The sequence below is a fragment of the Diprion similis genome, chromosome 1, assembly GCF_021155765.1.
Source record: "Diprion similis isolate iyDipSimi1 chromosome 1, iyDipSimi1.1, whole genome shotgun sequence".
Lineage (NCBI taxonomy): Eukaryota > Metazoa > Arthropoda > Insecta > Hymenoptera > Diprionidae > Diprion > Diprion similis.
Genome location: NC_060105.1, coordinates 2,845,334 through 2,860,467, shown reverse-complemented (window position 1 = coordinate 2,860,467; position 15,134 = coordinate 2,845,334).

The window sequence follows — 15,134 nt, the reverse complement described above, 5'->3', positions numbered from 1 at the left end:
AAATTTTGACGGTAGGCAATGCGTGCGGAGAGAAACACGCTGTCGACGGGCACGTGACTGCACGGTGTGTGACGTAAGCAAGCAACTGACAGTCCTGCGAACCACTTAACGACATCAGCTGAGCGGACTTGTGACTCAATGCGTTTTACTGCTACTTTACGACGCTTTACTGCGCCATCAAAACATAAAATACCGGCGGGAGCGCGCACGCGCTCTTCGTCTCCCCTTCCGCACCCTCGGTTCATCCGTATCTCTCTCTTACTTCGACTTTCTTTCTTCCTTTCGGTATTTTTTGCTTCCTCGGTCCTCCTCTCTCGCTCCCTCTTTCGGATACCATCCACATAACCGAATCGCCCCAAGAATCTGCTACGTGTCGGTGTAAATATTTTTTGAAAAACCAAAAGTCGATGATGATATTGAACTTGTCAATTTTCTTATGCAGCATTGCATCCTGAAGGAGGTCGAATAAAGCTTTTTAAGAATCTCGCGTTCATTATTCCGATCGATTTTTCCCCCCTTTTTTTAGAAAGATGCAAAAGATCGAAATCGCTGAATAGAATTTAGATACAACTTGCAACAAGCTGTATGATCCGACGATTTCCATGCTTTTCGAACACGTATGATTAAACTCGGATAAAATCAGATACGAAAAGCTCGCGGAGAAAAAGGACTGCTTGAAAATTCGGCGTGGCGTAAAAAGGGGATGGTTTTGTCGGGGGCGTGCTCGGGGGTGAAACCACCGAGGCAGAGGCAGAAGCATCGCGAGAAGGGAAGAGGAAAGGGGAAAGAGGGCAGAGGGAAGAGGGAAGAGAGAAGAGGGAAGAGAGAGACGCGGCCAGGGGCGGGAAGCTGCGCTTTCCCGCGCGGAAATCAATAACTCCGTAGCCAGAAATGGTCCCTCGTTCGCCGCCACTTCCGAATATCCCGAACCAGTTTCTGAATTAAATAATTACGCCAAGCTCAAAAAGTAAATCTCACACCCCCTCACCCTCGCCCCGACTCCGATGGCTAGAACTTACTTTGATATTCCCGACTGAAGCTTCGCTACCAATGGATCTCGCGTAATTCAAACTACGATGTTCAATATCCTCGCTCTGAAATATCACGTACATGGCATCCATTACACGAACGAAAATCAAAAGCTGTTTAAATTAAGCATATCAAAGTAATTATTGTAGCACTATCTTTAGTTTACATACTAGAAGAAGAAGAAAACCAGTCAAAAACAGGTGCCTGTAGTTTTTCATTGGTGGTATATAGAGGAGTGAGTTCTAATCTATTTCCTGGGGTTCCTGACTCGCGAAGGCTCGAGTGGACGCGGTGAAATTAAGTTATTCGTCAAATGTATGGCCGGAGTTTACCAAGTTTTCAGACATTAACGGTAGGTGTAACTACGTAATCAGAGCTACAATCGTCGCCGTGTAAATTACACGCACGATATCCCGACACGCAGAAGCTGGCGAACACACGGTGCCGCAGGTGTATAATTATATATATACTAGCTTATACACGCGTAACTATAGCGTTCAGGTATAGAAAGCAGCTAATTAAACTTGTCGGGTCAAGAGTTTGCTTCCTGAGTTGATTTTTTAGAACGTACAAAAATGATTTTAACCCTGTCCTAAGGAAAAACAAAAAAGAAGAAATAAAAACTTCAAGCCCAAAGGTCAGTTTCCTTGATACCCTCTCTTCTTTCTCCTTTTACACCTCGGAAAAATCCTGATCAGAGCCTATTTTGCCTGAGGTTAAAATTCGCTCCGCTGAGTCGATCGACCGGGGTAGAAAATTTGGCTCGGGAGCACAGTGGCGTCATCCCTCTCGGGGTGGGCCAACAACTTCCGTTGCTTGCGCTGTCGGGCACCTCGCGATCACATCCCTGCAAGACCGACCGACCGACCTACGAAGGAGAGAGCAAAAGTTTTAGACGATTGGCAAGACCCTCCCTTACCTCGCACCCCGTAGCGACGCGCAGAGGGTGGCAAACCCAGGGAGCATCGTCAGCAAATGCATTCAGTTCCGAAAACCGACGCCAGGGTCGTACCGAACGTAAATTCGAAAAACCGTAGGATTCGAAACTGAGAACCGCGTATTTCTCAGGTTTGATCCATGCATCTGAATTTTTCTTTAGCCGAAGAAAATCGGGCCAAATTACAGTTTAAGACTATTTTCCGATCACCAAATATTCACGCCGAATATCGAACCTTCGCAGGGATTTTCCAGCCTGCGAATTGTAAGGGTTTGATCGACGGGGGTTGAAATACGTACGTCATTCTCTCGGAAGTCACGGGTTAAAAAATGAAAGGGTTATCGGAGGTCGGAGGGTTCGAGACACTCGTCGACATCTCCCGTTGGGTGGCCGAAACGCCGAGTCGGACACCTCTGCTTAGTCAACAATACAGAGCGCGTGCGGTAGCCGCCGACACAATCATAAAACTGTAATTGCCTAATAAAAACGTTATGACCCATTATCACACGGACGAGCACTATACACCGCCGGGACGAGAGTCTGAGGTGATATTTTATATACGTTCTTACATCTCGACCCGGCAGCCAAGAGCCGTTTCGTATATTCAAATTATTTCAGATAACTGAGTAATATGAAATGTCACAACAGTCAGTAGGGGGTGCCGTTAATTTCCGTCTTCTGTTCTATCTTCAATTTTCAAACAAAATCAGCGGTCTAATTAACCGACGGATATTTTTGCATCGCTCAAGCGCAGTCCATTGCGCGCAATATAATATTCTATTCCGTTTGATTTGTCACGCAGAACAGCACGCGTTCCTTTATCATTTTTCAATTTTTTTTTTTACTTCATTCTCTGCGTAAGAACTCAAGCCGTGAGTTCGATACTAAATATACTTTGGGTGGGTGAGGCTTTAGCAATGCATATATTACATGGTACTTAAAGAAAAGAGATACACTAGCACTGGTTAGTATTATTCAGAGAAAGGTCGTAAACCTTTAATCTTCACTGAGTGCGTTTTAAATAACGTTTTGACCAACTTGTTGTTGGTGAGGAGAAAAACGAAACAAACAAACAAAAAAACAGAAAAAAAAGAAAGAAACGGATAAAGGATATCGTTTAAAAGTCACTGAACGATAGCCAAGACTTTTATGGCGGGGCACTGCGATTGTTCTATGAATAACTAGACCTCGACTTTTCCTCTGATAAAATACTTCATCGTGAAATTTGCATAGTCTCATAGCGTAAGTACACCAGGAACAATGCTGGAAACAGTTTAATCTCAAAGTTTTTCGAAACATTCCTTGAGCTTGCAAAGCTTCGACAGCGATTTGTCCTTTCGAGGTCTCACGGTTATTGAAACGAAGAATTGAATCCGCATTTTTTTACCTCGGAGATAGTATCTGACCTCATAGAAAGCTGGAAGACTTTGGAAAATCAGCCGATCTTGTTGCCTGCAGTGAACGACCCGAGAAGACGTGACGGATGGACTGATTGGTATGTGTCTGCTGTTGTTTATCTCCAGCTGGGCTAGACTTCTTATCTTTGAAACGAGCTGTTAGAAGGTCGTAAAGTGAGGAGATTTTGGATGAAGTAGAGAGAAAAAAACGAGGGAAACAGGAACAAAGAGGCTTCTGAGATTTAATTCCCTGCTGAAATTTACTACACCATATATAAAATCGATAGTTCTTACCCGTAATTAGACGTTGATTTCGGGAGTTAAAAACCGAGTCCACTAGTGTTCCACTAACTTTCGATATTCAAATTTCAACGATAGCTACAATGTATCCATAACTCTGTAGAAGTAAACTGCATCGTATAACTCTAAAATTTCTTCATAGAAATTATATATGTACCAGAAGTTACGAATCGATCACCATAAGAATGTGAGAAAAAAAAATAACTGAACCAGAAGTAACATTTATCCATGACACATCCACGGTATCAAAACCAGTTCTATGATTCAGAGGAGAAGCTAAAATCGTGGAAGAACGTGAAACTATCAGCACAAAATGGCGGTAAGACAGCATATGCACCGACTCGTTTAAAAAAAGTCTGAATCTCCAGAGTAGGTAGGTAAACGGCAAACCGTCCTCTCGACGACAGAACGGTCAATACGGCGATCGCAACGAAAAACCCCGTAAGTACCTAAACGTACGTGTGTGTATACATACACATATATATATACATATCTATATACCTCACACCTATCGTAGATGAAATCGCATGAAAGCATTCTGCGCTTTTCTCGCTCGGCGACTCGAAGGCCGCGATGGTGATACTAAAAAGACAAGTTTAGCCGGGAGGACAAGCGTGGAGGAGAAGGGTTGGGTCAGCTGGCCTTGGAGGGCCATTTGCACCAGAGCCATGGTCGTTGGTTTGTTCCTTCCTCTGGCAGTCCTCCTGCGATCCCTCCTCCCTCGGCTCGATTCTTATTGTGGAATGCAGCCACCGGGACTTGAATGGGATATGGGTACCCATAGAGCACGTAAGGCCTGACTTAACCCGAGTGTATGGGTTAAGGTGGCTTTACGGGGTACGAACCAACGTGCGCTGATTCCGCATGGCGAGCTCTGCCGCTGCATCCTGTCCGCGTCAAATTCGGTTGATATTAAACGCGAACTGATTAGCATTGCTTCGTGACCGCACTACAAACGGCTGAACAACGCCCAAGAAGAACCTTCGTCGCAGGTTTTTCAGGGGCGCAACATTCATCAGTGTAATCGAGTCTTCGCGTTCCGATCGGCTATTCAAAATCGATGACTGAATATCCAACGACAAACTCCCGTTGCCGGCTTCTTCAGACGACCCGACATCAATTTTTATTACTCCTAGACAAGGATCTATTAACGTGATGAGATTGCGAAGCGTTTCTTCCGGTTTGGGAAACGATTTTTCTGGATGCTCGAAATCTTATGAAGTTTTATACATAACACACACGTCGTAAGATTTAAGGATGAATTATTTTTGAAGAGGGAGAGAGAGAGAGAGAGAGAGAGGAAGAAGCTTTATTTACAGCCTACGAAATTTGTAGAAGAAGACTTTTCGGATGGTATAATTCACGTGTCAAGCTTTCTTCTCTGCCTACCAAGAATAATAATAAACCCTCGAGATCGGTTCGACTTTGCGACTGCAGCATATGAATAAACCAGTCCTCCACAAAGTCTCCTCAATCATCCGATCACGGCTTGCAACAGCGAGTCAAATCCCCGCGATATCATGTTTCTCTGAATTATATCCGACTCCATGATCGTTCCGATTGTTCGGATAACAATCGCCAGGCCGAGGCCGCAAAGCGTCTGCATGACAGAAGGAGTATCGGTGAGCACATGACGAGAGTATAGAAGCAGCGTGGAAGATCGGAGGGTTGAAAACGTGGGGCGGTTGAGAGCCACGGAAATTTACGAGGCAGGGTGGAGGATGATTGCTTGTGATTGGCGCATAATGGACGGCCTTGCCTCGTAAAGTCCGGATCCCAGTGACGTAGCGGAGACGGTTACGTCGCGGTTATGGTCCGACGTATGTATGTACATAGGAGATGCGTGCGTAAGTCGTATACGCAGAGTGAGAGAGAAAGAAAGAGAGAGAAAGCACGTGCGTGTATCCACCGAGTTACAGAGGTGGTGGAGGTGGAGGTGGAGGTGGAGGTGGAGGTGGAGGTGGAGGTGGAGGTGGAGGTGGAGGTGAAGAGGAGGGTTTCAAGACGGGAAATTGTGCTCTTCGGGCCGTCTGCGACGCGACGTTGGCGGTACGTGGGGGGCGGGAAACAGATCCTTGTTTACAGTCCATCAAACCCCGAGGCGGAACGGCAGAGCTGCTGGGGCAACCCGCGGAGGATCCGTCGAGGTCCTTCAAAGGTTCGTCTACACCGCGTAACGGATGAGTTGATGCCATGCCGGCACCGTCGCGAGGCACCATAGTCGACAATTTAAACCGACAACGGGTCCCATTATCACCACGTAATTTGCCGAGCTGCAGCTCTAGTTGTAGACCTACACGTCTTTGTATTTATGGACATGAAGAACCGCCGGCCGACGCTACTCGAGCATCGAAACTCCGTCGACGTACTTACCTTAGACCGCTGTTTTGCAAACGATGAGGCAGGTCAGCCACACCGCAGTAAAAAACCCATTCGGAAAGCTCAGAACCCATTCCTGAAGCACAACGAGCTCATCCCAGGAATCAGATGAGGTTTAGGTGTCGTTTCTGCACTTTGTTTCCACATTCTCTCGCTTGAGCTTCGATCAAATCCTACTTCTACTTTTTTCTTACCAAAGTGAGAAAACACTCAGACAAGACCGAGCGAGTATCAACTTGGGTTGATTTGTGAGCCTGAATAACGCGGATGCTAATTTCCAAAAGTCGTAAAGCGACGAAGTTGGACACTTCGAGGTTGAAGAATTTTCATTCCGAGTTCTCTACCCGTGTCCTATATGACATAAAAGTCATCCTCTGATTAACGACTGTATACATACTTAATATATTCGGTTCCCAGAAACATCGAAGTTCGATGAGACAAATATGGGCTGAATTACGGTTCTTCAAAAACCTTTTCCACCAAATCCTCACGGTCCACACGTGTACATACATATATTCGTACACGTAGCGAAACGCATCGAGTACATTAAATCGGGGGAAAACAAATTGAGCCCCACCACCCACCCTTCCCATCCGTGTTTTTCTGGGAAAGAGAGAGAGAGAAAAAAAAAAAAAAAACCATGAAGCGTCCGTTTGATCGCATTAAGGAAGCGCGGCGAAACGGCAAATACCTACCATCGGGGTGGAGGGAAAGGAGGAAAAGAAGCCCCGAGATCGGGCATTGGCTTAATTCCTGCTAGATATTGCGGCCGTCAAGGAAAGAGATTCGACCTCTGGCTGGACGGCCCTGGACCAGATCCGACCCCTTCCTTTCCACCACCCCAACCCCCTCCACTAAGGCCCGTGCAGTTCTAAAAGGGGACGTAAAAACGTAATATATGATAATGTTTGGGGAAATGGGGGTGGCTCTGTTCGGGGGTTGCGATCGCTAGCTGGGGGTTGGGCGTGGTAGGAACCCCAACCGTTGGTCGATATTCCGAGACCGCGTGCCTGACAGCGAGACGCGACGCTCTGCGACCGTCATGGCTGCCTCCTAGTGCTCCGCCACCCCGTGAAGAAAAATTTTTGCCGGCTGCATTTCCGTCGACTCTTACCCGAGGTGAGTTGATATCGCTTCATTATTTTATCACCGTGGTTTTGGCGAACCTGAACGAAGCGTCGGGGCCGCGTCATCGTTATTTTTAACGCTCTCATAACCTGTGAAATATTCCACGAGACTGCACGCGTCACCTAATTGATCGACGGATCCAATTTTTTCAACGATCAATTTACATACAGAGTACGAAGGTAAGTTGTTGGTTTTTTATTTCTTCAATTATTTTTTCCAAATTTTGATCCTCTTTTTCTTTCATCGATTATTTCGTGACATTGGATACGTGTTTTGAACATTATTTATATAGAGAATTTAAGTGGTCGGGTTGGATGCTACGTCAATTTTGTTTCATTTCTTATTTCTTATTTTAAAAATTCCTCTCCTTCTTTTTTTTTTTTTTAATCATTCCTTACAAAAAGTTGATATTTTAAATATGCGAGATGCCAGACTAATATTCAGACAGGCAGGTAAGAATATTGTCGAAACTTTTATTCTCCAAGACCCGGTAAATTGAATCTGACGTTTTCATTAGCGAATCAGTATATCTCAACTGACCTAAGAAACTCTAACGGCGATAGTAAACATTTTATAATATATATATAACTACCACAACCGTGTTTTTGAGTGTCTATCGAATAAATTGAATTACGAAATTTCATTTCATGCGTCCCACATGCTCGACGTATGTGTTACTTCGACGTCTCAGATGCCGTGCGTATAACTTTGCCACCTTTGCCCACGTGGCGGTAAATATAATTTTAAGAGGAAAAAAATGAATGGATATATATATATATATATATATACATATAATATGTAGAGAAAAGACAAGTCTTGCCACGTGGAATTACCGTTCAAACCCTCATCACCGTATCATCGCGCATGTTTCATCAATATAACTGGAACACTCGAGAAGTTAATGTAAATTGTTTGCAGCCGTGTAAATTGTCGTATATAATAATTATAATCACGCGACATATCAGCTCGATAATATATTGTACTAATTGTCTAGAATCCGCGCCGCGAATCAACGTCCGTGACATCAATTTCACTGCAGTTCCAATTGTACGAAACGTAAAAGAGTTAGTTGTGTGTACGCCGGAGGGTTAATTAAGTCTGAAAAAATTAACTGTGGTAAAGGGATAAAATATTGCGTTAAATATGTTTAATTTTAAGATACAAGAGGCAAAAAGTAAAGCAAGAGAGAAAATCGAATCTCAACTAAAATTGAGGAAAGAAAAACAAACAAAAAAAAAAAAAAACATCAAACCAAACGAACGATTAGCTCAGGTGAGTTGTAATTGTCTCTAGGGTCACTTGCTAATTTGCTAATTTGCGCTGCGGTATCCTTGATGCGAATGAACATGACAAACGACTCGTGCGTACGCATCAGCTGCTTTAAGTCAGTCAGTCTAGCTCCTGGTGCTGCGGGCCGGTCGCGAAATACGCGAAGGAGTCAAGTTGTTTATTTGATGGGATCATAAAAGACCTCTTTATGTCTATCTCCCATTTAAAACGCTCACATAAAACTCGCGACTGCACACACAAACCATCAAACGGACGTAAATCATCCGGTGAAATGGACTTGGCTTGCGTCGGGTCGCGGGCGTCGCGACGCCGACGGTACACATCGGCGTTTCACTTCGCAGTCGGATTTGCAAGAATTTTATCAAGATTGCATTTCTTTTCTCCGTCTCCGCAGACGCAGACGAATACTTTGGCGAAGAGAAACCGAAAACGAAAAATTCTGCACTTCTCTCGGTAGACAAAAAAAGCGCGATTATAGGTGCGTAGTTTGCTCAGGTAACGACAGGACGAGAATCCGGACAGCCTTGTTCGAGCGACCTTGTCAAAATAACAACCCTTTGAAAGAAAGAAGTCAAGCATACCCTTCCCGGGTCTCTGAGGAGCCAATAAAGTTTTACTCACCCTACCGTAAAACCATGGGTTCCACCTTCGAAGTCAGGGTTATAGGTGCATGGTTAGTTCGGTGCAGAGGGCCGAGTCAGAATGTTTTGAGAACCTGCCCCGCTGAAATAGAGGTGCGAATAATTTCTGCTCGTTGCGATTTTTTTATTTCTTTTTTAAATTTTTCTCGTTTTCTTGTATTGCCGATTTCGTTCAGGCGTTGACGGACCGCCACAGCGGGATTTAAAAACTCGTAAAAATAATTTGAATAACCTGTTAATCACGTTTACAGCCCCGGTATGGTTACGAGCGGTAGAAGTTAATTAATATGACAAGACGGTTACGAGGAAGCTGAGCGATTCGAATTAGCCGACACTTGAAAGATCGTGGGCAGTGAGCACATACCGATATCCAAAGTGCACGAAGTTTCGACCGGGCTGAAAAATTCCTCGATCCCCGACTCGCATCAGCATAAGGTCAAAGCTCTGTTATCTCGACGAGACTTCCAGCAGAACCGTGTCGCGACAGTTTCAACCTCGAATTCCGTTCCGTCCGAACCGCATCGACCGCAGTTTAAAAAGCGAAAAAGGCAGCGCCAAGGCCGCGCAAGTAGTAAAAAAAAAAAAAAAAAGAAGAAGAAGGGACCGAGAGAAAAGGGTTGTTTTGTGGGGTTTATGGCAGGGCCTGAGCAACCCTTGCCAGTGTCGCTCCTTCCTTCCGAGGAATACGCGAAGAGGGCGCGTTGGCCTTGGGCTAACCGCTGTCGCGAAGGGTTAACTGCCCGCCGGTGCGTTTTGGAATTATACGACATACTTGTCTCCGTCTTCGTCTTTCTTTTCCCCGTTTTTACTGCCCCGAATCTTTTTTTCAGGTAGTAAAGAAGCGGCCGAGAACGAGCGGCTCTGAGTTTTTATGGGGGATGGCGGACTGGGGCAAGCAGCCATGGGGAATGCAGCGTAACAGGCTCTCGAGGCCTCGCTGGCGGGTCGTAAAGGGGTAATCAGTGCCTCGCACCCCCGTTCCCCGAAAGGCGGAAGACCTTGGCTCTGCCGCATTGTCACCCCTGCGTAAACTCTTTTTTCTTCTTCTTCTTCTTTAACTCTAGGTATATCCGTTACGACCGCGAGGTGCGTACCCTGCAGGGTGCGCGACGCTTCCGCCTCACTTTCCTGCCAAATTTTGTGCCCGTTGCAAGTTTTCTCGCGGTAGAGTCTCGGAGCTGCAGTCTTTCGATCGTCCGAAGACGCAGATAAGAGGGTGAAAGGTGAAAAGTGAAAAAAAAAAAAAATGTACGACGAAAGCAAGAAAGAAAGTAGAAAAAACGTCCTGCCGGATATACGTGAGTGCTCGGGTTTCTCTCTACCTATGTATGTATGTAGGTATATATACTAAAAGGCGAAAGACTGTGTTTTGTTTTTTCGAAATAAATTTTACGTCCAATTTTATTACCCGTGTAATCAGTGCCTGTGTTTAAATCCATCCATACGTACGTACAACGCGTTTCAGATACAAAGTGGTGTAATATACACGCGGTCGAAAGTCTGTTCCTTCTTCAATGTACCATGTGAAATTGGCCCGGTCCAAGATTGTACGAGTCCCACAACAGTTGGTTAAAGCCACGTGTATATATACCGATTTTAGTACCGTTTTTAGTGCTATTTTACTGCTCCAACTATCTGTCCATTATGCATTTATACCCTAGTGTGATATCGGGAGTAAAAATAACGTGCGTATAGTTATACGACTTCTAATTATATACACATGCGTAGGTGTGTATTGTGGTGCTTTGACCTCGTCACCGCGACGCGTGTGACTATCAGAAATTTTTAAATGATTTAAAAAGACTTTGACGCGTAGTTACACAAAGTCGGCAAAATGTAGAAAGAGTGTTTAAAAACTACCGATCAGCGAGGATGGGGGTGAAAATATAAAAAGATGAAAAAATCGAAGGACTACAATATCGAATTTTTAAAACAGCGAAAGCTTGATTTATAGAATACAAAAATGTTCAAAGTAGAATTAGGTGTGGAGAAGTAAAAGAATAGATAGTTCAGGACATACAAGAATACCGATTTATAAAATCGTCAGAATTCTTCTAAATGATTTAGAATCTACTACAGATTCTCGATTTTGTCATTACAATTTTCTATACCCGGACTTTCGTCATGTTTAAATTTCTTATTCAAGATTTTGTCGTTAATAAAAATTCGATATCCCGATCCTTGATCGATCGACAATTCTGCCTCTTTACCCCTACCGATCAGCGATCTTATCGGTTGACTTGTAAAATACGGAACTCTCTCGTGATTCTAACTTACGACAAAGAAGTGCCCGCAGGGAGTTGACGATATTTATGAATACCCATCGATTGCCGATCGGAGGACAAGAAGTATAGTTACGGATGCACATCGACCGCCTATTAGCGGCTCTGTGTTTGTTATAATTTACAATTATCAGCTGTCTCAGCCGATCGCTCGAGGTAATTGGTGCGTCCGTTTGTGCACTTATGCTACGTGTATTCGGGCAGACATATACAGCCGATAATCTATTGGTAACCCAAGAAGCCATGTATTGCATAACGACACCGTTTATAAATGAATTATCGCTGCCCACTCGCTATTTCTCTTTCTCTCTCTTATACTCTCAGTTCATGGTTAGGCGATGCTTATACACGCCGCAATACGGTACGAGCATAAGCTCTGCACTGTAGCAGACCAATCGAGTTCCATAACAATGGCCAATTTACAATAAGTACGATCGTTTACAGGTTGGGCCCCACGTCGCAGCAAACTTTGTTTATGACCAGCCACGTACCTAGACTTGGACAACGTCTCAAAATAACTATCGTTAACCACCAGTTACGACGTTCATACGGAAGCGAAATTCTCCTCTCTTATCCAGCACGTGCAGCTGCCAGCCCAACCCACAAATTGATAAGGTAAGCCAAGTATCAACTTGCTTCCAAAATTTCTTCCCTCGCGCGTTCTTAAAACACAAAACTTTCCCCCGATTTATCAGTCATTATAAAAATGAACAGACCACTATTTTCTTTCTAGTATACTAACCTGATCAGTACAAGGGTACAATGAAATTATCTGAGCCCTGATAACCCTTCGTAAAGAGAAATAAAAAAAAAATTTTTTAAAAACCCCCCATCTCGTCAATAAGCTGAAACAAGCTTCACTAGCTGGGGAACCTTTTTCATGGAACAATTTCTCCCTGTATTTAACAGACTAAGCTGATATAATTCCGGCCCCTTAATGACAAGGTCAACAGTTACCCGACGTCGATAATTCGCTGTTCATTGCTCGCGAGCGATTAGACTTAATTCTGTCTAACACAAGTCGGCTATATTTAACTCACATGAGTGTGCACGATAAAAGAATATCTGTGACATGCTCAGCGCACGAATATACATATACATATATAACATATACGGTGAAAACACGCTTTCAATTACCGCAAGAATTTATAACAAGTAGAATTTTCCTCCGATCAAAGTCGATCCGAACCCAGATTTTGATCGATGCGGAAGCGATTCGTCGCGAGTAGAGAGAAAACAGGCGAGATTTTCTTCCGGAAACGTCACTTGTTGGACGCCATGTTCCCGAGGTTTAACTCACCCACATGGCGTCTACTATAGATGGGGAGCGAAATGACCCGAGCCGTGAAAATCTGGGGATGAAAGACGGGGAGGGACTAATCCCGTTCACTCCCGTTGACTCCAGGTGACAATCCGTCTCCCCATTTGCGAGTCGACTAACCGGTCCTGCGGGCAGGTCTCGATCCAGTCTCTGTGGATCTTCACTTGTTGGACGCCATCTTCCCCTCTCTTCTCGACGCCTCGAGCCTTGAGCATACTCACATGGCGCCGATGGAATGCCGCACGTACGCGCCCCACACGCACGAGAGCCACGATAGTGGCCACGCACACGCGTATCTTGTGGCTCAGGTCCAGCTCGCAGTGCACAGAATGTTGATGAGGGTAAAGGCAACGAACGAAGGAAGGAAGGAACGAAAGAGCGAAAGAACGGGTGGGCAAAAGAAAACAAAAAAAAAAAATAAATAAAAAGAAAGAAAAGAAAAAACGTCGTGTAACTCAAATGCATCGTTGCGGGACGATTCGACGAGTCTATATTTTTATTCGCTTTATTTCGCCTCGTTTTTCCTTTTTCCTTGTCTCTTGCGGCGCACCTTTCATTCGACTGAATATTTTTTCTTTAATTCGTATCTATCCCGTATGTTTCGTACAATGGCCATGCATATGCGTGGCGATATGGGTAGGCAATATTTTCCGACAGTGAAACGGCCGTGCATCCTGATCCTGTGAGCCCGTTGGTCCCACTTATGCGCAATTCCTCGGGCGATACCGTTCCGCGAATATATATATATATATTTTTTTTTTTCATGCCTTACCTTCGACGTTCCGATCCCACAATGATTACGCCCTTTATCCACCCCCATCGTTTTCCGCCCCCTTGCTCTCGCCCAATTCGGCTCAAGGCATACCTACGTCACTAAGTTTCTTCTTTTTTTTTTCTCTCTTTTCAAAATTTGTTTACGTCTATCGATCCCACGCGTACGTGGTTAATGGCTGTAAATATGTGTAGATACATGCACGCATATTATTAGATCGTTTTCTAGTTTATTAATTTCATTGGCATACGAAATCGAGAGAGACACAGATATTAATTATGTTTAACTAATTGTCGGAGTAGAATTTAAATAAGATAAATTTCACGCAGAGTTCTAAGAGAATAAACTTTTGCTCTGTTATATAATTTGAACCTGACGGGAATATTTATTCAAACATTTGCGTTTGAAACTACATCTCGAAAGTGATCTTGTTTCGTTATAATCAAAAACGTGAACATTGTCCTTATAAAATTTCACCAACTTATATAAAAAAAGTCAATAAATAACCAATTTTCGTCAGAACATAATACCGTTCGAGGGCGACGTCTATCGCGACGTAGGGTTAATGCGGATGTAATAATTCCGATAGAAACAGCCGGGCAAGAAGGCGTTTCAACGTTGGTGAGTGACAAAGGCACGCACTCACGCGTTTGCGCCAACTTGCGCAGGCATACAGAGGTTAACCACATCCCCGTTCCAGGCCCAGAAGGAGGCGTTCAGCGTCGCGACGGGCAAAACACGGCGGCGCACCGAAGCGTCGTAAATAACGGGGTAGCAATTAGCACTGGAAGGGTGTGTACGGAGCAAGGCTATAGCTGAGAGGCTGAGACTGAAAGGCAAGGCGCAGCCCGCAATTTATCCCTTTCAAAGTCACTTGTTTCGCTCGGAGCGCAAATCCTACATGCAAGGCTCAAGGATCAGCAGGATCCTGTAGTTGTTCTTGGTTCATTGAGCCGAGTCAAGGATCAACTTGCAGACTCGACAAACTCGGGTTCAGCGCGATCAAGTACTTGTTCGTCGAACTTTTCGAGTCGAATTTCCTTCCGCTTTGCAGCTGATTTTTCTCGACTTCTTACGCGTGTTTTATAACGAGACTGCTCCCGTCGTTGCAGAGGGTGTGACTGTATAAACCGTGCAGAAAGTCCGTAACGTATAATAAAGTAGAATACCCTGTATATTATACGTACAAGACTGCTCAATCGAGTGCGGCATAATTAGGGCACGCAAATTTAGCGCTTGTGTACCTACCTACAAGCGTAGTTGCGTAAAATAAGGGTGAGTTAGGATAGGTTAGGCTGTGGAGTTCCACGTGGCGAAGGGGTGTTCGCCGCAATAAAAGCCGAAGGAGTTGCAGACTGCGGCTCGGAATTAAGGATATTGCGGAAGCCGTTCTGAACAGCCCTCGAAGTCATGCGCGCAACAGCTCGTTGTGCGAAACGAGGGCGTGATCAGCGATCGCTCAGCTCCGAGTCGTAAGTAGGTATGCGGAGTGTTTAACTAGATGCGATGAAAATTTATACATAGGTACCCCGTAGCTCCGTGTAGAGCGTCTGAGCGTAAACGGTGACGAGCGAGCGTGAGAGGGAGAGAGAGAGGGAGGGAGGGGGGGGAGGAAGAGTGGGAATAAAAATGAAAAATTAGTTTTCATGGAAGGCTTC